The sequence below is a fragment of the Cryptomeria japonica genome, chromosome 8 (assembly GCF_030272615.1).
Source record: "Cryptomeria japonica chromosome 8, Sugi_1.0, whole genome shotgun sequence".
NCBI lineage: Eukaryota > Viridiplantae > Streptophyta > Pinopsida > Cupressales > Cupressaceae > Cryptomeria > Cryptomeria japonica.
Genome location: NC_081412.1, coordinates 350,489,464 through 350,512,853, shown reverse-complemented (window position 1 = coordinate 350,512,853; position 23,390 = coordinate 350,489,464). Strand labels below are relative to the sequence as shown.

General features: G+C 37.1%; 1 pseudogene; it reads right to left on the bottom strand.

Moving 5' to 3' along the window:
- Nucleotides 1-4,514: 4,514 nt before the first annotated feature.
- LOC131045372 (1-aminocyclopropane-1-carboxylate synthase-like) lies at nt 4,515-7,179 on the bottom strand (annotated as a pseudogene).
- Nucleotides 7,180-23,390: the final 16,211 nt, after the last annotated feature.

Below are 23,390 nucleotides of genomic sequence, written 5' to 3'. Positions count from 1 at the left end.
GAATGTCAGTTAGGGAAGCAGACAAGAGTTACTTATAAGAGAAAATAGTATAATTATAATGGATTGTTGGATCTTGTGCATATTGATCTGTGTGGTCCTTCTAGAGTGATAATATTGCAGGGCAACAAGTATTTCATGTTGCTAATTGATGGTTATTCAAGAATGATGTGGGTTACCTTCTTAAGGGAGAAGTCTGAAGCATTGGAGAAGTTCAATATTTTCAAAGCTAGAGTTGAAACTGAGACGATTGAAGCTGGCATGTCTGAGATTTGACAGAGGTGGAGAATTAACTTCTGGTGAGTTTAATGCATATAGTGAAGAGCATGGAGTTAAGAGACAGATATCTGCTCCTAGGACACCACAGTATAATGGTGTTGTGGAAAGAAAGAATAGAATAGTTCAAGAAGCTGCTAGAACCATGATGATTGAAGGAAATGGTATGCATGTGTTTTGGAGAGAAGCTGTGAGTACTACAGTATACACTCTTAATCGAGTAAATGTCAAAGTTGATACTAGTAAGACTCCTTCTGAGTTATGATTTGGTCATGCTCCTATTGTTAGATATTTCAGAATTTTTGGTAGTAAATACTATATCAAAAGAGATCAAGATCTTGGAAAGTTTGATGCTAGATGTGATGAAGGAATCTTTCTTGGTTAATCTACTAAAAGTAAGGCCTACTGGTGTTATAATAAAATATTCAGAAAGATGGTTGAAAGTGCTAATGTGAAGGTTGATGAAGGTAATGTAAGATAAATTAAATCTTGTAGATATGATTCTAATGATCAAGATGCTAGTTCAGATAAAGGAAAGCAAGTGTGAACTCAAAGTCAAGTTTAGATTGCTTCGGAAAAACTTGAGAATGAAGGTGTAGATGCTAATGCAGAAGAAAGAGTTCAAGAGCTTGAAATTCAAGAAAATCCTAAAACTCCCCGGTATGTAAGGTCAAATCATTCAAAAAATTAGATTATTGGTGACAAGAATAAAGGTGTGATGACTAAGAGAAGACTTGCCAAAGAAATTTGTTTGATTTCTAAGATTGAACCTAAAAGTGTTGATGAAGCATGTAAAGACAAACATTGGATTAAAGCCATGGAAGAAGACTTGAATCAAGTTGAGAAAAATAATACATGGATTCTTGTTCCTAGACCTAAAATGTAATTCGAACTAAATGCTCGTATTCTAGAATAAGTTGAATGAACAAGGTGAAGTTATCTGAAATAAAGCTATACTTGTGTATAAAGGTTATTCACATATGAAAGGAATTGATTATGAGGAGACTTTTTCTCCAATAGCTAGAATTGAAGCTGTTAGATTATTTCTTGCCTATGCTTCTATAAAGATTTCAAGGTTTATCATATGGATGTCAAATTAGTCTTTCTTAATGGTTAGTTGGAAGAGGAAGTCTACATTGAGTAACCAGATGGATTTTAGCTGACAAATGAAAAGGACATGGTTTGCCAGTTAAAGAAAGCATTGTATGGATTGAAGCAAGCCCCTAGAGCCTGGTACGCTAGATTGGATAAGTATTTGATGAAGCTTGGATTCAATAAAGGTGTTGCTGACAATATCTTTTATTTCAAGATTGATCAGAATAACTTTTTTAATGTTGATTTTTTTGTTGATGACATTATCTTTGGAGGAAATGATTGCCTATGTAAGAAGTTTACTGAAGAGATGCGGAATGAATTTGAGATGTCTATGATTGGTGAGATGAAATTCTTTCTGGGATTGCAAATTACTCAGTTGGACAAAGACATTTTCATATCTCAGTCTAAGTATATGAAGGAACTGTTGAATAAATTTGGTTTTGAAGACTCTAAACCAGTTGGTACACCTATGGTGACCGGATGTAAGTTGACAAAATATGATGATTCTTCGAAATCTAATAAGACTAGATATAGATCTATGATTGGTGGTTTGTTGTATTTGACTCAAACTAGACCTGATATAATGAATGATGTATGTCATGTTTCTAGATTTCAAGTCGATCCTAAGGAATCTCATGCTACTGCTATAAAAAGGATATTTAGATATTTGAAAGGGACAGTTGATTTTGGTTTGTGGTAACCCAAGAATGATGACTTTAGCTTGAGTGCTTTTACAGATGTTGATTGGGAAGGTGATGTTGATGACTGGAAGAGTACTACTAGTGGTGCATTCTTTTTTGGTAAGAAGTTGGTCTCTTGGGCAAGTAAGAAGAAAAATGCCATTTCTTTATCTACTGCAAAAGATGAATACATTATTCCTACTAGCAATTGTATTCAAGTAATTTGGATGAAGCAAATGATGAAGGATATAGGAGTTATTTATGATGAGCCTATTTCTATATACTATGATAATTCAAGTGTTATCAATATTTAAAAGAATCCAGTGTTGCATTCCAAAACAAAGCATATATCGATCAAGTTTCATTTCTTGAGAGAAAAAGTGAATGAGAAAGAGTCAAATTGGATTATGTATCTAAAAAGGAACAAATTGTAGACATCTTTATGAAGCCTTTGCCTAAAGATATTTTTGAGTATCTCAGAGAGAAGTTAGGGGTGAGTGCCCCTCCTAATAAGAACTAAGATGTATGGATTTGCATCAGTCCGATGAAATTAACATAGATATTTTGTGATTCAGATTGATGAGTGAGGCTGCTACTCAGAGGGAGTAGTCAGTGTTGGTGTTCAGTGGTTCAGATGTACAGATTTGTATGGGAGAGAATATTGATTCTTGAGCCTTTGTCATTGATGCCAAAGGGGGAGAAGAGCATGTGAAAAACCTCAAAGAATTTTGAGATTTGAGTTGTTTGTCTAAGGGGGAGCTAATCCTTGTGATTTTGAGGTAGATTGTTGTGAGTTGATTTCTTTCTTTGCATTGATTGTTTTTCAAATTCATATGTTGCCATCAATGCCAAAGGGGGAGATTGTTAAATGTTGCTGAGAAGTTTGCTGGAATGATGTGTTGTCATTGATGTCAATGTATTCTAATGTATTCCAGTGTTGCAATTTGGTTGGATGAGTTTGTTTTGCAGATGAGCTAATGTAGATTAAAGGGTTTCTGGTATATTGTTTGTAGATGGTTCATTACCATTTGTAGAGGTACTCACGATGTCTTGAGCAAGTTATGAGATCCGGTATTGTTGTTCATGTTATTCGATATTTTGGTTTGTGCTTTGTATTTCTCTGGAATTGTAATATCTTTAGTTGCGGATGTGTGGGATGTGTTATGGACATTGATGTGTGTCCTAAGTTTGATTGGTTCATGATTTGGAAATCCACAAGAGAATCTTTTAGGTTGGTAGTCAATTATGATGGTGTTCTTTAGCTCTGGTAGAAAGATGATGATGATTCTAGTGATCTAAGTTGTTGTGGTGCAATTCACATTTCTTGTGAATATCTCTAGACCGTGTTCTATGCGTAGTGGTCATCCGCATTGATTATTGTGCGCGTTATTGAATATTTTCTTTGTCCAATAATGTTCTTCATGTTATACAACATTTTTGTTGGTTGTAGCGTGTTGCAGATGATTGAGGTGTAATTGTTGGAGGTGTTGCGTGTTTGTGGTGATTGTTTGGGTCTAGACTATGTCTTAGCCAACATTGTTTTGGTCTGCATGCATTGTTGTAGCATGTATGGTTATTATTTTGTAATTTGTATTGAGGGTTTAGCCGACCTTGAAATATAGGTTGATGTCTTGTATAAGTGAATATAATAATCATTGGGAGATGTAGTGCTATGTGCAAATATTGTATCAATCTTTCAATAGCAAGAAAGTTGTGCGAAGTTATGTGAAGGAGTGTGTTGCAGAGAAGATTTGATAGCAAGCTTAACTGAAACTGTACTCAGGCATATGGAGATGCTATTTTCATAGTTCATGTAATCCAGATTGTTGCCTGAATGCTTTTGTAAGTTAGTGAGACTTCTTGTAAGGCATTGAGCCTTCCCTAAAGGTTGTAGCCTTTTTGGATTTCTTATTTTGAGCAGTGAGCTCTAGGAAGTGTGCCTAAATGCATGTGCATTCCCCATTGTAATATTTACATTTACTCCTAACGGGGTATTATCTCATTGTAGGTAGGTTCCCACAGTGGTTTTTCCCTTAATCAGGTTTTCCACATCGAAAACCTCTTTGTTATGTGTGATATTGATGTGGTGTTGTTTCATGCTTTAACTGTTAATTATGAGATCTGATTTGTGATTTAAGTTGCAGTGAGTTTTTGTGCAAACTAACCCCCCTCTCAATTTGTTGCATTATTGCCAACAAATAGCTCCATCAATAGAGAGGAAGAGCTTCTTAGGATGAGCTACAAAAAAATTTAGTGCAGTTGAGGGGGAGATTGTGCATCCATGTTCATAGATTGACAAGGGCATGTGCATCTTCCTCCTTTCTATCAAATGCTTAATTCTAGAGATTGATTCTTGCATAGTGGTTGACATCATATTAGCAAAGAAAAACCTGAACCATCTTCCTCTTTACAATGGAATGACAAACCAAATGATACATTCAGTCCAATTTCTCCAATGATTATCTTCTAAAGTGCATGCTTGAATTCTTTGTGGAAAAGATGACAAAGGTCCACCCAATAGAAAAGCCTCACATTACTTCTAGTTAAACACTTAATGTCCACCTTGTTCAATCCTCGCACAAACACATTATGTGCTTTTGTAGTCTCTTCTTATTCTCCTTAATATATTATCTCACAAATTCCTTGTCATTTAGTAACCCTGCCCAACAAGTATTGCATTTGTGAAGAAACCATGAAAAAACTTGAAATTCTACGATTTGCCATAGCAACCTTGTTATTATTGTTATTTGTGAGGAACTAGTTATTACTTATTACCGGTATTTTTTATGAGTTGTTTTGAAAGAAGTTTTTGGTGGTTGTTAAGGTTTTAAAGTTTACTGTTATTACTGATTCACCCCTCCCCCCTCTCAGCAATAACTGGTTCCTCACAAATAACAATTAAATGAATAGATGACTCCTACTCTAAAGACAAACAATCCCATGTCCTTTGATAGACTATAAACAATGTAAATATGATCATGCTCCATTTGACTCGATATTGCCTCTGTAATGCTCACAAATGTTGGACCAGAAAACATTAATCCAACATATATCTCATCCCAAATTAGATGGATCTTCTTCTCTATCACAAAACATAATATACTTCTCAATGTTTTCTCATGCATTGTGGTTCCTAGTGGGTTGGACAAATTTGTTATTAGAATTCCCTTCACTCTTATCTTACAACACTTGGCCTCCTTGTATGCTTCTTCAAGTGCCCTCGTTTTCACCTGAAAATTGTTGGAACTACTACACTCCACCGGTATCAATTCTACTCCAGTTCGCCACTTTAGATCATTATCAAACCTGTTTGTCAACATTTGTATACATTAGATTTATCTATTAATTGAAAGATTAGTTATAATATTTATTTAGCTCATATAATCAAATTAATTTATATGGTTGATGAATAGGGTAAGTCTTGAATATTTTTATATGGAAATTTGAGAAGTAGTAGATTCTTAGTAAAATATTTAAGTTTTACTTGGCCAAGATAATATGGGGATGGAACAAGGAAAGCCTCTCCTACATTTGCCACATAGAATGTTGGCACCTCATGAGACACAGTTGTTCTTGCAATGAGAACTATTCTATCTTTATCAAATTTTACTCTTCCTCATCCCACTTTCTCAATAAATAATAAGATGTCTCGCTTTAATACTCTGTCATAAATGATTAATAAAATCCATTACATTGACACATGAATTAAGCTAAATTGAATAGTTTTCTTAATTGAATTTGTTAATAGTTTGACTAAATGCTATATTATTTAATAAAAATTCAATTGAATAGACCTTTTTCCAAATTTATTGAATTAGACTATTTATAACCATCATCCATCTCATCCATGAAAATTCAATTTTGACTCATAAAAATATTATAATAATGAAATATAAAATTCCCATTGACTATTTAATCATTAAATAAAGAAATACTTAAATAGAATGATATTAGATGGATTATTGTGGGGATGGTAAGGATTTGTGTCGTAGGCTTTCCAACCATCAAAGTAAGGAGAGTCTTCACCATGACCATTTGCAAAGTTGTGTTGGTAGTTGCATGGTGTATCCTATGCTAGGCAATTCACTTATCAATAGAGTTGCTGTGAAAACAAGCTGAGATGGGTATGCCAACAAGATAATGTTATGTTGCATGTCAAAGAAAAACACAAACATGGTGAGTCGTATATTGAAGTGAAGTTAAGTTATGGCTGGATTTGTTTTGTTACACAAGTCAATAATATACACTCGTTGGCATAGAAAGTCTAATTTATTGAATATTGTCGTGTTGGATAAGCATTTCACCCTGACAGACAATATTTTGGTTGATGACTTACATATTGAAAATAATATACACATTTGATATATGTGTGAGGTAAGATGCAATGCAACTATATTTATGCATCACATACATATATGTGAGGTCATATAAAAGGAAAGGGGAATAAGATATTATAATTTATCAATGTCTATGAATTATGATCTTTTTCTGTTGGATTTAGTATTCTTTAGGTTCGTCATTGTTTGGAGAAGAACATGTATCATCTTCTTCTTTAATATTTTTTTTGGAATTTTTTTTTTTGGGGGGATTGGTAAATGACAGAGCCAGCGGATTATATTAATATATATAAACATTTACATATTTTGTTTAATCAAAAATAAAAAAAATTGGGCCTACAATCTCAATTGTCCAAATTCTTCCTTTAGAGAAGAATTGTGAAGTTTTAAACTCAAAAAGGCTGGCATTCAGCCTTCAAGGTCTAGAACTAACTCCATTAAGACAAAAAAATTTAGAACCCAGACATATCTATAAACATAAAAAACAGAGACAAGCATTATAAACAAAGATCATATCTGCATTGCATAGAATTCAAGCAGCCCTAAACCGGATCCTTAGGCCAAACACGACCCCTGCCTCTCAGACGACCTTGACCCCTATTCTGCATTGGGAGATTTCCACGACCATGACCCCTTATGTTCATAGCTCTTTGGCCATCAGCAAACCTCCCATAACATTCCAATTTTGGAGGAATAAGGTCATTCAACCAGGCAAAGTCAAGTAATTCATCTTCTTTGTCTGTATTGTCTGGTTCATCCCCCAGAAATCTCCATTCTAAAAACCTAGTTGCCATTGTCATGTATTCCTTGTGATGCCCAAGAGAAGGGCCTTTTAAGTCCAACAAAAAGGGGTAATAGGTAATGGTCTCACCTGGGACTGAATAATATCAGGTCACCCGAGCGAGGCATCCCTGTGCCAATAATGGCACGATTCAAGACAATATCCAATCCCACTAGAACATTTTGATCAACCAGATGCATGGTTAGAGCCTGCACCTTCTCCTTGGAATATTGTTAGTCTAACAAAGAGCCAACAGATCTTGAAGATATGTTAGAATTATCCCTAGGATACTCTACCCTGCTTAGAAAACTAGAGCCTAGGATTAGCTTCACCGCCAAAATGACTGAAAACTTAGAATTGTGGAGCAGCCTTAGGTCTGAAATCTCATGAAAAGAAACTTGACGGAAGTTGCAGGAAAGAGAGATGGGCATATCTGCCCCAAAACAGAAAATTGGCTCAAAGTGCTTTTTAATAATGAAGCCAAATGAAGCTTCCTCCATCATTTGGCTAACCAGGGAAAACAAACTTCTCTACAATTTTGAGTAGAAAGCCTTCAAGCATCAAGATGGACATGCGATAATGCAAGGACAAGACTTAGCTTTTCTTTTCTTTTAAAATTCTTTTGACATTCTCACACAATTCTAGGCTCATTAATGCAAAGTGCCTGGAGTTGTTAATCCTAGAGAAGAGGTGGCGAAAGGAATGGCTTCCAATGTCATAGTATTAATTAATCAGACTTTAGAGCATTACCAACACATCACCACAAGCATCGGCCAACGAAAATGGTGTACTTTCCCACCAGCCTGAAGATTTGACAGATTTGCTGACCTCGTCAACCTTTCTATGCGTGACACAAAGAATGAGAAAGTTATTATTCATCTACCACTCCCCAATCAAGAAACATTCATTTATGATGCATGATTTCAAGATTGAAGGTGTCCAAATTAGTTGCCTTAGTGCGGGCTATAGTTATCTAGTAATAATCAACATACAGTAGGATGAAGGGCCCATAAAATATAAAACATGATTACTTAGCAAACTTGCTTGTCAGGAGAATAGAAGACCATTGACAATTAAACACCTCTCTTCATTTGAATTCAAAGGTTGCCCAACTAAGAAAAACCATGGATCCTGAATGGATATTTTAGAAATTCAAATTGCCTAAGATCAACCACTCTCTTCCTGATTCCTTGGGGAATTAAAGCTGACTTCAAGCACCCACCAACTTAAAGAAGTGCTAGTCGATGCCAACTTCGACAAAGCATTTGCATCCATGTTTGCCTCTTTGTATATGTGATTGCAGGTGTAGTTGTTGAAATAAGGTAGCATCATTATAATTCTTTCTAGAAGAGCTTGCAGCTTCCAATTAACAAAATGAGTCCTTTTAATTGCATTTATAACGATGGAAAAGTCCCCCTCAATTGTTAATTTTTTTATGCCACAGTTAGAACACTCTGACAGGCCAAAGAGAAGAGCTTTAAATTTTTCTACATTGTTTGTATCTAGAGGGATAGGTTCAACCATCTTTCCCATCACTATTCCACTATGATTTCTGACTACACATCCAATTCCAGAAGCTCTTGGATTTCCTTTAGAAGCCCCATCAAAGTTCAATTTGAACCAATCGTATTGGGGAGGAGACCAAGCTACATTTCCTCTGTTGCCTGACTTCTTTCCTAAGAAGGGGGGAATTTTGATTCCATTCCATAAGAACCTCATTTTGTCATCCCATGAGGTAAAGTTCTTGTCCAAGTTAGTAGAAAGGGCAAGTCTGCTATTAATGTTCTCAACAATGGTTGCTTCCAGAGAAGATAAAACTGATTCAACACTCCTTGCTTTGCCATAAAAAATTATCTTGTTTCGCTCCTTCCATACCTCCCATACTAGAGAAGAGGGGGCAATTTCCCACAAAGAGCTTAAAATGCCATCTTTTGGTCTAATTGGCCAGCTTGAGAAGAGGGATACAATGTCATTTGGTAGAGTTGTTATCCAACCTAGTTTAGCACATAACCACCTCCATCATTTTGCATAAAAGGGACAAGTGAGCAGGAGATGGTCTACAAATTGCTCATGTGCTTTGTAGAGAATGCACCTTGAGGGGCCCTCAAATCCCCTCTTCTTGAATCTCTCTGTCATGAGGATCTTTTTCTTGACTGTCAATCAAGCAAAAATGCCAGCCCTAAGAATAATTCTATTATTCTAGAAAAGCTTTTGAGACATATGTTGATCTTCAAAGTCCACTAGGTTAGCGAGAACATTATATCCTATTTTAACAGAGTATTGTCCAGATTTAGTAGGAGACCAAATCAATGTGTCAATTCCATTTCTGAATACCAAATGCCTTTCCTTGAGGAGGCAATAAGTTGGTTTAATTCATTTAAGGGAAAGGGGAGGCCTTCCAATTTTTTCCAACCCCAATCTGGGAAGGAGTTATCCATTGAAAACTCTTCATAATCCTTGACATGAGGCCCCCAATAAGGTCTTAGCCATTCCCTTGTTGTTAGAATCGTTAATAAACCATCTATGCTCAAAAATCCACCCGAAGAATCCTCCTAGAAGAGACAAGATGAACCATCTCAAACATCCCAAGAAACATAATTTGTTATAAGATGCCTGCATTTGAGAATAAAATTCCAGGTCTGAGACCCTTTCAGATGACTAGAAGCTCTCATAAAGTTAATTGGGTCTCCTACAACAACATATTTGGTAAGAATCATTCTTACGCATCTTGCACTTGGATCAATAAGCATCTTCCAGGCTAGTTTTGCTCCTAAAGCCTTATTCTGAATCTGAAGGTTATGTACTCCCAAGCTCCCTAAAGACTTGGGTTTACAAATTTTGTCCCAGGCTATCAAATCAGTTTTGTGCCTTTCATCCAATTTTTTCCAAAAGAAATTTCTCATATTCTAAATGATGAAAGAATTCATGCCCGCTGATAGGACTAGAAGGGACATAAGGTAGATGGGGAGAGCAGAGATGACGACTTGAAGCCTACTCAATTTAGTTGCCCAAGAGAGCCATTTTCCTTTCCATGAATTGGCTTTCTTATTTAGTTTTAGCTTAAGGGGGTCCCACAGTTTGGAACTCCTGAAACCCTTATCTATTGGTATCCCAAGTTATATACAGGGGAGAGATCCCTTTTTTCAATTGAAGATTTTTAAGATCTTGTTTTCCACAATTGCTGGAGTAGAGAAAAAATAAATTTCTGATTTTTCCTTGTTGACCACCTAACCTGAAGCTTTCCCATGATTCCAGTAGTTCCTAAAACTAGGCAGCTTTCTTGGATCTTGTTGCACCAAGTAGGAGGTTGTCATCAACAAATTATTGATGCATAGCAACAAAGTTGGTGGTTATCTTGATACCTTCCAAATTTTTGCTAGCATACCTTGATTTATTGTTCTTCCAAGTGCTTTAGCCATGATAATAAAGAGAAAAGGAGAAATTGGATCCCCTTGGTGAATAACCTTAGAGGATGAGAAAAATCCCTTTGGTTTTCCATTAACAAGGATAGAGAATCTTGGTGTGGATATGCATTCATAGATCCAATTAATCCATTGTCTACTGAACCCGAAAGCCTGCATAATTTTGCACAAAAAAAGCCAATCCACGTTATCATAAGCCTTGGAAATGTCTAATTTCACTATCATACCTGGCCTCTTCATGTTTTGGAGGGTATGAATTTCCTCTTGCGCCACAATGACCCCATCTAATATTGAGCGACCAAGAACAAAACATGTTTGCTCCTCTGAAATAATGGATTCCATTAAAGGTTTCAACCTATTCATCATCACTTTAGAAAGAATTTTGTAGATGGAATTGTAGAGGGAAATAGGTCTGAAGTCCTCTAATCAGAAATCTTTTTCTTTCTTAGGAATAAGAACTATGAAGGTATTATTGATCTCCTTAAAAAGATTGCCCGATTTCCTAGCAAATTCTAAAGCTTCCACTAAATCTGAACCAAGGATCTCCCAACATTTAAAAAAAAAACCTGTTGGAAATCCATCTCGGTCTGGAGCTTTATCGGAGGGGAACTAATTTAGGGCTATACTCACTTCTTCTAGAAATAAACTTTGATTTAGTATTTGATTTTGATTTTCTTAGATCACTTTAGGAATAAAAGATAACAAATTCCTTTTCTCTAAAAGATTAGAGCCTTCTTCATTATTGAGAAGCTTGGAAAAGAAGTTCACGATCTCAGTTTTAATGATATCTAGATCATCAGTGGAACCATTTCCTAGGGTATCCAGCCTTGAAATTCTATTTAAACCTTTGCGGATACGGGTGACATTATGAAAGAATTTTGTGTTCCTATCACCAGCCTGGAGCCAATTTTCTCTAGATTTTTATTTCTAGAAGATCTCCTCTTTAGATAAAATATCTTCATATTCATCCAGAAGATGTTTTTCTTCTTGAAAAAGGACTTTAGTCATACCCTCCTTAATAACTCTATCATTCAATATCTTCATCTAGGCCTCTATCTTTTTTTTGACAACAAAGATATTCTTAAAATGCATTGCATTCCATTCTAACAACAGTCTTTTGACATATTTAAGCCTGGACACAAATGGAAAAATCTTTGAACCTTCAAACTTACTTCGTTCCACCTTTTTCCAATAAGACTTAAGAATCTAGCATCCTTCATCCACATGTTTTCAAATCTGAATGGTGGTTTAGAAAGATTTGGAGCACCCTGCAAGGAGAGAAGAAGAGGGAAATGATCTGAGCCTGAGCAAGGGAAAAGGGAGAAATCGAGGGAGAAGGAAAAGGAGGAAAGATCTCCCATCCAGAAAAATTAGTTTATTTTTTCTGCAATGTTGTTGAATCCTCATCTTCAATTGTTCCAAGTGAAAACATTATCACTAGAATCAATCTCAAAGAGACCATTTCTGTCAATCCAACTATTGAAATCTTGTTGATATCTACCAAGTCTAATGATGCCTCATGTTTTGTCCTTAGAACTCCTGATAGCATTGAAATCCCCTCCAATAATAAGGAAATGATCATGGATAAGGGATAAGAGTCCATCCAGATATGACCATAGATCGCATCTGAGGGAAGGAGATGTTGGTCCATAAGCATTAAGCAGTAGGAAAGAAGTATTGGAGTGTAGATGAAGAACTCTCACAAGTAGCCAATTTTTGTTAGAAGCAATTCCCTCAATCTGGACAACTGGTTGTTTCCAAATTATCAACAAACCCCTTGACAAATCTTCTGCAGATACTGCCACTTATTGGCTGGTAGAGAAATGGTGGCCAATTTCCACACCAAAGGATTCTGCTTGGAGACAATCTAGTTTAGTTTCCTACAACATGATGATTTCAGCATTGGTCAAAAGGACCAAGCACCTCTTATTAGGGGCATTAAGGCCCCTAACATTCCATGAAATTATTTTCATTGTTGTTCAGGAAGGGGGGATCCCTTCCCTACTTTCCATAGATCAGTAATTTTTACTTGACCTCTAACTCTCCATTGCTAAGAAGTTGCTTTGTGTAGGTCTTCCTACCTCTTTTAGGTGAAAGAAACCCATACTTAGGCAATAGTTTTCCATCCACCAAATTTTTGATGCCCAATTTTCTCTTTTCTTTAATTTTTGAGTATAAAGCTGCTATAGGAGTCTCCATCACTTGATCTGGGTCCTCGTCCTAATTAAGATAATCTACAAAAAGCTTGTGAGAATTTGTGTCTTAGTTTGATCCAAGGAAGGGGAAATGCAAATGAGGGAAGTCCAACAATGGAGATGGAGATTCTGAGGAGAGATTAATAGCATTTCTCTTCAACTAGGAATCACAAAAGGAGGGAACGGAAAAGGGATTATGAGATTTTCTAGGGGAAGGAATAGGCGATTCCTTGGAATCCATGTGATCATCATAAAACGGATCATTAACTTCATTCATCTCCTGAATGATATCTTCCTTTAGAGTTTCTCCTTCAAAAAGAATATTATATAAAGCTACGTCCTTATCCTTGGAAGAAATGGCCAAAGAAGAATTCTCACCCGCCTGAAATCTTCTCACTCGGTTCCTTTTTTTGGATGCTTTCCTAGGCCTAGAAATGAAGATGTTAAACACACCCCGACTTAAAGGGGGGATCTTGCCTGAGCTATAAGATTTCTTGGGAAGATTTTTGTCCTTCAATTTTAACTTTGGGGAGAGGATGAGATGTTGACCAGGGAGAGATGGAGGACGAACATCTTCTAGAGCCTCTACAATAGGTTCCAGATGAGGAGACCCATCTAACAAAGGACCTATAGGATTCTGAAACTCCTTGCTAAGGTCCTGGAGCTGAGTATGGTTCACACCATCCTAGTCAAAAGAGGCGAAACCAACTGGAGTAGTTTGACCTTGTTGGAGACTATGCTTCAAAGCTGAAGGACAAGAATGATAAGCTAACTGAAGGATCGAACCCTTTGATCCTTGCATAGAGTTTCCATTTAAAAGTTGTATTCTAAGAATACATTTACCCGGGATTACTTCAGAGAGACTACTAACTTTCTATTTCCATCTACCCACCTATGAGACAATATCTAGTTCTCCATAAAAGCCTAGCTCAAGGTCTATTTTGACATATATGTTGGCAATATCCCTTGTTTTTTCATTGAGGAAATACTCTTCAATGCCTATTAAATAGCCCAAGGCATCTCCAATCTTTAAAAGTGCCTCAGCACACCAAAACTCAGAGGGAAGTCCAACTAGAGATAGCCAAACTGGTGATTTTTTTATCATATTATTCATAGGATCAAAGCATGGCTTGCATTCAAAGAGGTGAAAGATCCACCCACAATAGAACAGGGGACTACCATTGAAGATTGTGTCTCTAAGCAAGGAGTCTATACATTCAATTAGGATATAATCATTTTGCAAAGGGCGAACCAAAATCATACCAAGAAACAAAGAGAGCCACCAATTTATGATGTCCTGGTATTCCCCCTCAAGCTAGCACCATGTAGAAAAAAGAGAATTCTCCTGTAGACATCCTAAAATAGGGATCATAGCATCTAAAGGCAGCACAAAGAGCTTACTTCCAGGACCTTTCTTCTTCTAGTCAGCCTTGGCTGAGGTAGCTTTTAAAACTAATGATGATGGAAGGGAAAGATCTTGCTAGCCCACCTTCTTACCGTTCTTTCTAAAACCTCCCAGGCCTTGCTTCCCATTAGGCCTATTAAAGGAGGAATAGGAGTTTATTGCATTAGAAGAAAATTAAGGGCTCTTATCATTCAATCGAAGACCTCCCAAACCTTGGTTTCCTCTGGGAACATTGAAAAAGTTTTTATCTAGGACTCTTTCTGTCAAAGAAAAAGAATATCCAATCTTTGCTAAAGAGATAGAGCCCAAAAGCTCTACATTCCCTCAAAGATCACTTGAGGGAGTTTGCATACTGAACTCAGAGGCCCCATTTTCTCTAGCGGGTCATTTATGGAGCCAAAAGTTGCGAGGATACTGAAGAGGATTTGATTTGCTCTAGTTGCAACCTTGTTCACCCAAGAAGCAAGATTACTCACATTTTTTAGATTTATATGGGAATACTTCAAACTACTTTGAAACTTGGAATGAGAGCGATGAGGACAAATTTCAAAGGCATGTAATCGAGAAGGGTGAAGATGACCTTCAAGAGAGCGGTGATTTAGGGCATGGAGTTGAGGAGGATAAAGAGGTTTGGACCAAGAAGAAGCTCAGAGGCCATGGGAACCAGGAAAGCGATCAGCCATCCTTTTCCCCAAACAGTTGTTCTTTTGAACACAACAAATATTCACATTTCCTTCCCCAAATATTTGTTCATTTGAAGACAGTAAATTGAGACTTACTTTTTTTGGAATGTTTTTACTATAGAGATCTTGAGTCTTTTTTTGCAACAGTGGGAGGTGTCATTAGCAGTAAACAAATTTGTTTTCATAAAAAAAAATTAAACTTCTTTATTTTATCCATGTCATTAATCTACACATCATCTACTCTGATTGAATCAATTCCATCATTTGCATTCTTCATTTTGATATATTTTCATTAAGTCAATTCATCTTGAGTTCTAATATCCAAACCTTGGGTCTTCTTAGTTTGAAGCGTTCACAACTTACAATTAATTTTCACCATTTTTTCCACTAAAAAATCATTAGAAGGGTCATATTGTAGGATATTTTCAAGAACTAGAAAATCATCTTGGATCTTTCTTGAGTGCTTCTATTATATAGGGAAATTTCTTTCCTATAGCTTAAAGTAGAACTCTACAACTATTTACAATATTGTTCCATTGAACAACAAAGGAAATTTATTTCAAGGTCATCTTATTAATTTCTCTAATAATAAAGATTCTTTTACTACACTCCTATTTATTAAGTAGATAGGTATTTAATTTAAAGATATTTATATTGTAGACATTAAGTTTCCACAGTCCATAATTGTATGGTGTATGTGAACTTCTAGATTTGACTGTGTGTGCCTTTTTGTTATCAACGTTTTGAATCATGCTCTATGATTCATCATCAAGATAGTGATCTAGAGAAGAGAATAAGTGATTTGAAATGTTGATAACAAAAAGGAACATACAGTCAAATCCAGAAGCTCACATACACCATATGATATTCATAATACTTATCTTCTTAATATCGGGACTATTTTGCACCAAAATTTTAGTTCCAACATGGTAAGAATTGTGCATGAATGCAATTTTAAAATAAAAACCATCATCAATATTCTCAAAATAGAAGAAATTATTATTATTATGATAAAACCTATTCAACCTATGATAAATCCTTTTACCACCTTTTTGATAATTGCACCATGTATACCATATATCTTAAATGCTTTCTTTCTTCATATTTTCAAGAGGATCAAAGAGATTTATGTTATTTTTCTTTTTATCCCAAATTTAAATTTCTTATTATATTTCCAATTTACCCAAGCCCACCATATTTATCTTCTTTTTATTCTATCATGTTAGAATTATTCCCAACAATCCAAGGAATTCTTTGGTGGTTGTTCACCCAATTTCATAGATATGCCCTTTCTCTATAGTCTCTAAGGGCATATATGTTAGACACAATGCACCATTGAGAGGTGGGGGGGGGGGGTGAATCAGTGGTTCTCAAATTGTCTCTCTTTAACTAACTTATGTGAGTATACTAGTTATGGGATCTAACTAAGAACATACTTACCGGTTAGTGGGGAGACCAATCACAAATGCAATCACACAAGGGGACATCACATGACACCAACATATACGAGGAAAACCCAAGATGGGAAAAGCCTCAGTGAGAAATGTTGTTGGAGTCTACTACTCCAATCCAACCTCACAATCAAAACTATGTTACAATGTTTAGGGAACCAACCCAAGGAGCTACAACCCCTGATTTAGGGCACCAACCCAAGGAGCACCAACCCCTAACTTATTTATGGGCTACAACCCCTGCACCGAGCTACAACTCAGTGATCACAATGAAAATGTCAATTACTAAAGTAGTTATCTTGTAACCATTTCATATACCTTACTCTATTAGTGAGATACCTTCTCTGCTACACCGGTACACTTCTCCTGTTTCTCTCATCTGCTACTTCACTTCTGGTAAACTCTACCGGTTCACCTCTACTCTCTTTCTTCTCTGCTGGATCTTTTCCTCATTGTTCTTCTCTTTACCGGTATGACACTCTATCGGTTCTATGTCTGCCTACTCTGCAGCTTCCTTCACCTCTACTCTTCCGGTATGGACACTACCAGTTCTGCACTGCTACCGGTTGAACACTTCAACCTGGTTCTCCCTCACACTCAGTCTCTTATCAGATATTCATTGAGAAATTGACTGATTTTCTATCACATGTAGAAGTAACACTTAATCACTTTACAGTAGCACTATCTTCTTCTCTATAGCAGCCCTACTCTCTCATCCAGTGACAATCATCTCTGATTTTGGCTTGCATTTTTATAGACTGGTTTTCTCGCCAAAAACCAATTTAAACATTGGGTGGTTAGGGTTTCCTCACTTACCTTGAGGCAGACCAAATCTAATCAAATCTTGCCCGATTTGATCGCCCAGACAGTTGTTTCCTCATCACCGCTATTGTCTTGCCTTCTTGATTACGCCTTCTATCTTTGGCAATCTGCTTTTTACCTTGTCAGTTGATCTCTTGATCAAACGAAAAGATTGGTCTTGTTGTTTCCTTCATCTGCCTTGATCTCCTCAATCAATCACTCTTATTTGTCTCTCAGTTGTCCTCCAAACCTTGAGCCGCAAACCTCTGCAACACGTCCCGTGATTTGTGGGATCTACCATTAATGTTGACCAACTCTACAACTACTCTATCGGTGTTCATTCCATCTACCACTGCATGCAAGTCCACCACCTTGACTCCATGTGGCATCCATGTTGACCAATTGCTAGCTTGGATCCATATTGGTCCAGTTAGGATCACTGACAAAACACTCTACCGGTTCATCTTTTCTATCGGTTTACTAACCTTGTTGGTTAAACCATCAAACCGGTCTGTCATCAACCTTCAATGAACTCCATCTTCAATCCAACCCTTCTACTCTGATCAGCTTGGATCATATCTTAGCCAGTTTGTCAAGTTGACAAACCCATAAATTCTTCTTCTGTATAGGCATCTCAGCATGCCTTCTCAGTTGGTCTAGTGCATATACCGGTGGAGTGACGCCTTGTCTTCTGTGTCCTGCAATGTACTCATGTGACTTCCCTATTTGTGCAACATATCTTCAAACAGGCACATGTGATCCGGTGTGGGCACATTCACTGTCATTCATTGCTTCTCATGATGACTGCATCTTCATCCGGTGGGAGTCCTGTTGTTCAGCAACCTCACAACAAACCTGTGACCTATTCATTCTTCTCCTTCGTTGTTGATGTGATTCAGGTAACATTCTGCCTCTTCATCACAAACAACAACTCAAACACCTTGGCCATCTTTCTTGTACATTGGTCATGATCTTTTTAGGCTGACAACCACTCACTTGGTTGATCTGTCTTCTCCATTTCAACACATCACTTACCAGTTGACATCCTTTCATTACTGGTGATATACTATACTGGTACCAATCACCTTACCAACTCATCCACACAAGTCAGGCACTAACTTGTGTATTGGTGACTCCAGTGGTCATTCATCCTTACCTTACTGGTGTCCTACAACACAAGGTGATATCAAAGATATCTCAACCTGTACTCCTCCTTGATAGTGTTGCACATACATCTCTTCTACTGGTAGACATCCCATACTGGTTAACATCAATGACAACACAATGCCAACAATATCCCCCTTTGGCATTGATGTCAACTCATGTAGTATCTGGTATACTACATAATCCTTCTCCCCCTTTCTATGATCCATGGATTCTCACACATTTAGTATGCAATATACTACAAAATATTTATCCCCCTTTGACAATAATGGAAAAGGGCAATGTCAGGGTATCATTCCTCCTTGTATTTTCTAGGCACTGACATAATTCTTTCTCCCCATTTTTCTTTACCGGATGCATCTCCTCCTCTGATACCAATTGTTTAAAATTATTACATTTTCTCAAGTCACAAAACTTGAGATGGAGGACTCACCCATCAACTAACACCAATTGAGCATGCAAATTTTATACCATTTGTTAGAATACTCAATTGTATAGGGATGTGTCAATGAACACTACTCACCTATCGATCAACCTGCAACACCTCCCATTTGATCCCAAATTTCTTTAGGAATCAAATGTGATTGTACTACCAATACAACCATCCAACTAACAAGTAGGAATCAAATGTGATTGTACTATGAATACAACCAACCAAATGATAGGTAGATACCCCTTACAATGAAATTTTCCTGGGTATTCCTACTGTAACTTTTCATCATCTGCAGTTTTGGGCAGTCAGTGCACTTACTCTTCCAAGTTCAAGCATCTCGATTTTGCATCATAGCCACTTGAACTCCCCCTGAGTCATACATCTCAAGTCCTCAACTCTGGTGAGGCCTAATACCGGGGCTCCAATTATCTCCATACCGGTTGAGTTGTGCACCTGTGATCATCTGATAATCTTTCAGTTCCATTATATCCACCACAGCCTATGACATGATCCTGGATGAACACAATGCCATACAATGTCATCATCAAGTCATAAATCTTAACCGGTTATCCCATAAACATGCATGCCTGCATGGTCAGCCACTAAGCCAAAAAATGTCATTCGGGTCCTTTCCAATACCACCTGAGATAGTAACTCCACATTCTATGCTATCGAGGCTATTGCAATGATCTCCAACTTCATTGTCTTACATAACTTGCAAGTACATGTTTAGCATTCATGACGGTAACATCCTGTACATATCAGTCTCCTATACTGTTCCACTATCACTACCAGAGCACCTTCTTGTGACTCCTGACCTTTGTCAACACTGTATCTGATTCTAATTGTTATCTTGTCATATATTGACACAATAGTAGTGATCCAATCTTTCATACCGGCAACAACATGTTCTTCCATGTCACCTTCATCACTGAGGGGGTGAATGATAAATTCAGTATATTACTCCCCCTAAGATCCATCATCTCCTTTAGGCCTTAGGAGATATCACCTATGCAATGAGTGCATAGTATCGGTCCATGGTCTTCTTCCTCCATACCTTCTTGGTCTCATTCTTCTTCCCATTTTTCAGGCTTGGGAGCAGGTCTTTCCTTCTTCTGCTGGTGGGTCCTTCCATTTCCTGCTTCTCCATCATAGCTATAAGTAGTGCTATAGTAGCACATAACATCCATCCCAACTTCATGTTTGGGGAATCTCTTGACATATCGGTTTGACCATCTTCTTCTGGTCATGTTGTTGTGACTGGCAACCGAAACCGGTGGACCTCTTGCTCCTGTAGGGACAATTCACCTTTGCTTCCATGTAGGTCTCTAACTTCCATATGCTCTGAATTCACCTTTCTACGAAGCATAGTTGTTATATCGGCCTCCATATGATTGCAGGTTCCTCTTTCTGCATTCAAACTCTCTATGGCCAAATCCATTGCAGTTATGACAAACAACATAACTGAGAGAGGGGACATGCATGTATCTACTCCTAGATACATTTTGTTTATATGTCTAATGTCTATGAGATCCTATATTATTCTTTCTAGATCTCTTTCTACATTCCTCTACCCTATGGCCATAAGCATTACATGCAAAATAGTAACCCGTAAATGATGGCATATGATTTACAAATTTATTCTACCATGCATGAGGAGATCTTACTATTTTAGCATCTCCATTTTTGCTTCTTCAGGGATGGACCCTAGGTTGTCCATTCTTTGTAACTCTTCCATCGGGTCTCTTCTTCTACCACACTTGCTTTGCCTTGTGGGTGGTAGCATTTATTTATCCTTTGTTGGTAGGAGGTCTTCTTTGATATATTCTCATGTTGCTACTTCCGGAGAAGCTGTCTTCTTCCATATTCCCTTTACCTTTGGGATCTGCATTGTTCCTTCTTCTTGCAGCACCAGTGTTCATTATTGTTTGCAAGTCTTCACCGGTTGTCCTTAGGTCAACCTTCTTCTGGGGAACATTTCTGACTGTGAAGGTTTGTCCCTTTCTCTCTCCATTTGAGGAGACAAACTGAATGTTATTGTGGGGGACATTCTTGCTGGTGGAGCATTCACCGACACCACTTCCTAATCCTTCAATGTCATTGGCATGCGTTTGCTTTTTCAACATTTTGTCCAAGGCATCACTGTTGCCATCAAACTAGATTCTTACCTTGAGCTCATCCTGATACTTCTCAAGGTCATTTCGGACAGACTCCATTTCTCCAAGAAGCCTATGACATTCTTTATATTTAACTTCTAGCCTAGATGCTGGATCTTCACACTGGTATACCTTGGCATTCTTTGCCTGAGACTTCAACTCTGAGATGCATTTCTCAAATTCCTCAAGGCATTTTGTTAGCTAATTCTGCTCTATTATAGAAGCATTCTTGAATAGCTTGTATTCATTTCTCAAATTCTCCATTTCCCTTTCCTTTGTCTCTTATAATTGAGTGGTCAATAAACCAACCTTTTGGTTTGATACTTCAAGGCAGGTTCTCAACTAGCTGCAATCCTCATGAACTGATCTTTTGTAGATTGTAAAATCATTTATAACATTTTGAAGCTCTTCTAGAGCACTTACCAGTTCACACTCAAGATCTACTTCTGCATCTTCTTCTTCCTCATCATCATTTTCAAATAAATCTTGTCAGCTAGATCTATTTACCTTTTCTCCTCTTTCTTCTTCCTTTTCAGTGTTGTTGTCAAACACATCATATCGATGGGATCTATCTGCATTATCCCCTTTTGATGTGTGACTTTCAATGTCTGACTCATGGGCCATGAAGAGATGAGTCTCAACATCACCAATGTTGTAGCAACAATCTGAACTCCCTCTGTCATCTTCACATGTATCTTCAATATTGTTCTTCTCACTCTCACAAGATGATTCAGTGGCACCTAACCCATTCCACCTGACCTTGGGTTTAACTAACCCTATCCTATCTTGCACATCCTAATCTCCTTATCCTAACCTCCTATGGTGTGGATATTCTCCCCTTGAGACACATGGCACTTTGGCCCCATGTCTCCTCTCTTGGACACTTGTCCTCTTATGAGAAAGGTTCCTTGACATTTGTCACCACAAAGATGACAAGTGTCCCTCCCTCCAACCTCCTCCAATTTCACCCTTGATATCTTCAGATTCAATCTTGACCGTTGATTCCTGCCACCTCACCCCTGGCCTTGGAAATCCTATTAATATTCCCCATTTTGGAGCACAAAGGATTGTTGGCATTTGGCACTATAACAGACAATGGGAGATTGTTGGCATTTCAATAAGGAAATTGAGAAGGTTGTTGATGATTATGGATATAACTGATTAAGGATATTTACTGTCTTAATATTATTATTTTGTCATTGATGTCAATAAATTGATTTTCTAATTCAGTATGATGTTGCCATATCTTGAGAAGTATGATTTGATGAGTATAAAGATGTCGGTAAAAGACACAGAAAGAATATGATGAATAAGGGGATGAATAAGGTATTCAATGGGCAACTATTACCGAGTCAGACAATGATGAGATCATGATGTTTAGATTGTTTTGACATCATACATATGTTGTAAATTGTAAGGTTAATACTATACTATGTTACCGAGCAAGCAACCTGGTCAGTAAACCCTAAGGTTATCACTATCGGTTAATGAAGGTGGAATCTCTACCGAGTAAAGTTTAATATTCACTGAGTTGTAACCGAGTTGTTACAGAGTTGTAACTGAGTTGTTACAGAGTTGTAACCGAGCTGTAACAGAATACATTAAATGGTTACATGTGTTATTTAATGAAGGAAGCTAATGAGCTGGAATTGATTAAATGATCGGTATGTCATGCATGAAGTTTGTTAATGAATCTATGGCAAAGGAAAATTGGCATGAAGATCTACAGCACAGATTGAACTGCATTACCCTAGCACAAGTTCTGAGAAATGTATGCAAGTTCCTAGGCAAGGTAAAACGTTTTTCAAATCGAAGGATACATTGAACCTGAACAAGTTTGAAGATATGATGGCTATGATTGATCATGGGAAGTGTGATCAAGGAGATTAAGTGGTTAGCGAATTGTTTATAAATAGGGAACTATTGATAAACAATGCATGCGGGCAAATGTATGCATAGGGATGCTACATAGTGATTACCGAGCACAGAAGCTTGAAGACCTGTTTTGAATAAACAGAGTATAGAAGCCCAGCAGATGGACAAGATTAGTTCTATGTCTAGATTGTATTGAGCAAATAAGAATTTGCTTTAGCATTTTAGATGTGAAGTTGCAAACAAACTTTTATTACTATTATTTTGTGAAAGTGATAGAAAATCTCTTAACCAAGTGGACTTAACAGTCTTATTTGTAAAACCCTCTAGCAAGGTGACATTCTGATTGAGTGTTTGAAATCCTTTAACAAGGTCACTTCTAACAAGGTGAAGATCCTAACAAATCTGAGGGAAATCCCTTAACCGGGTCACATCTAGCAATGTGTTTGTAATCTTTAACAGGATTTTCTTTTAACCGAGCATACTCTATAAGAGTATATTTCTTAGTGGGTCCGAAATCCCATAGTGGTTTTTCCCTATTTGGGTTTCCACGTTAAATCTAGTGTTATGAGGTTTATGATGTTTATATGCTTTTGAGTTTGCATGTTTAGAAGTTTTAGTTGTATTACTGTAGTATATGTT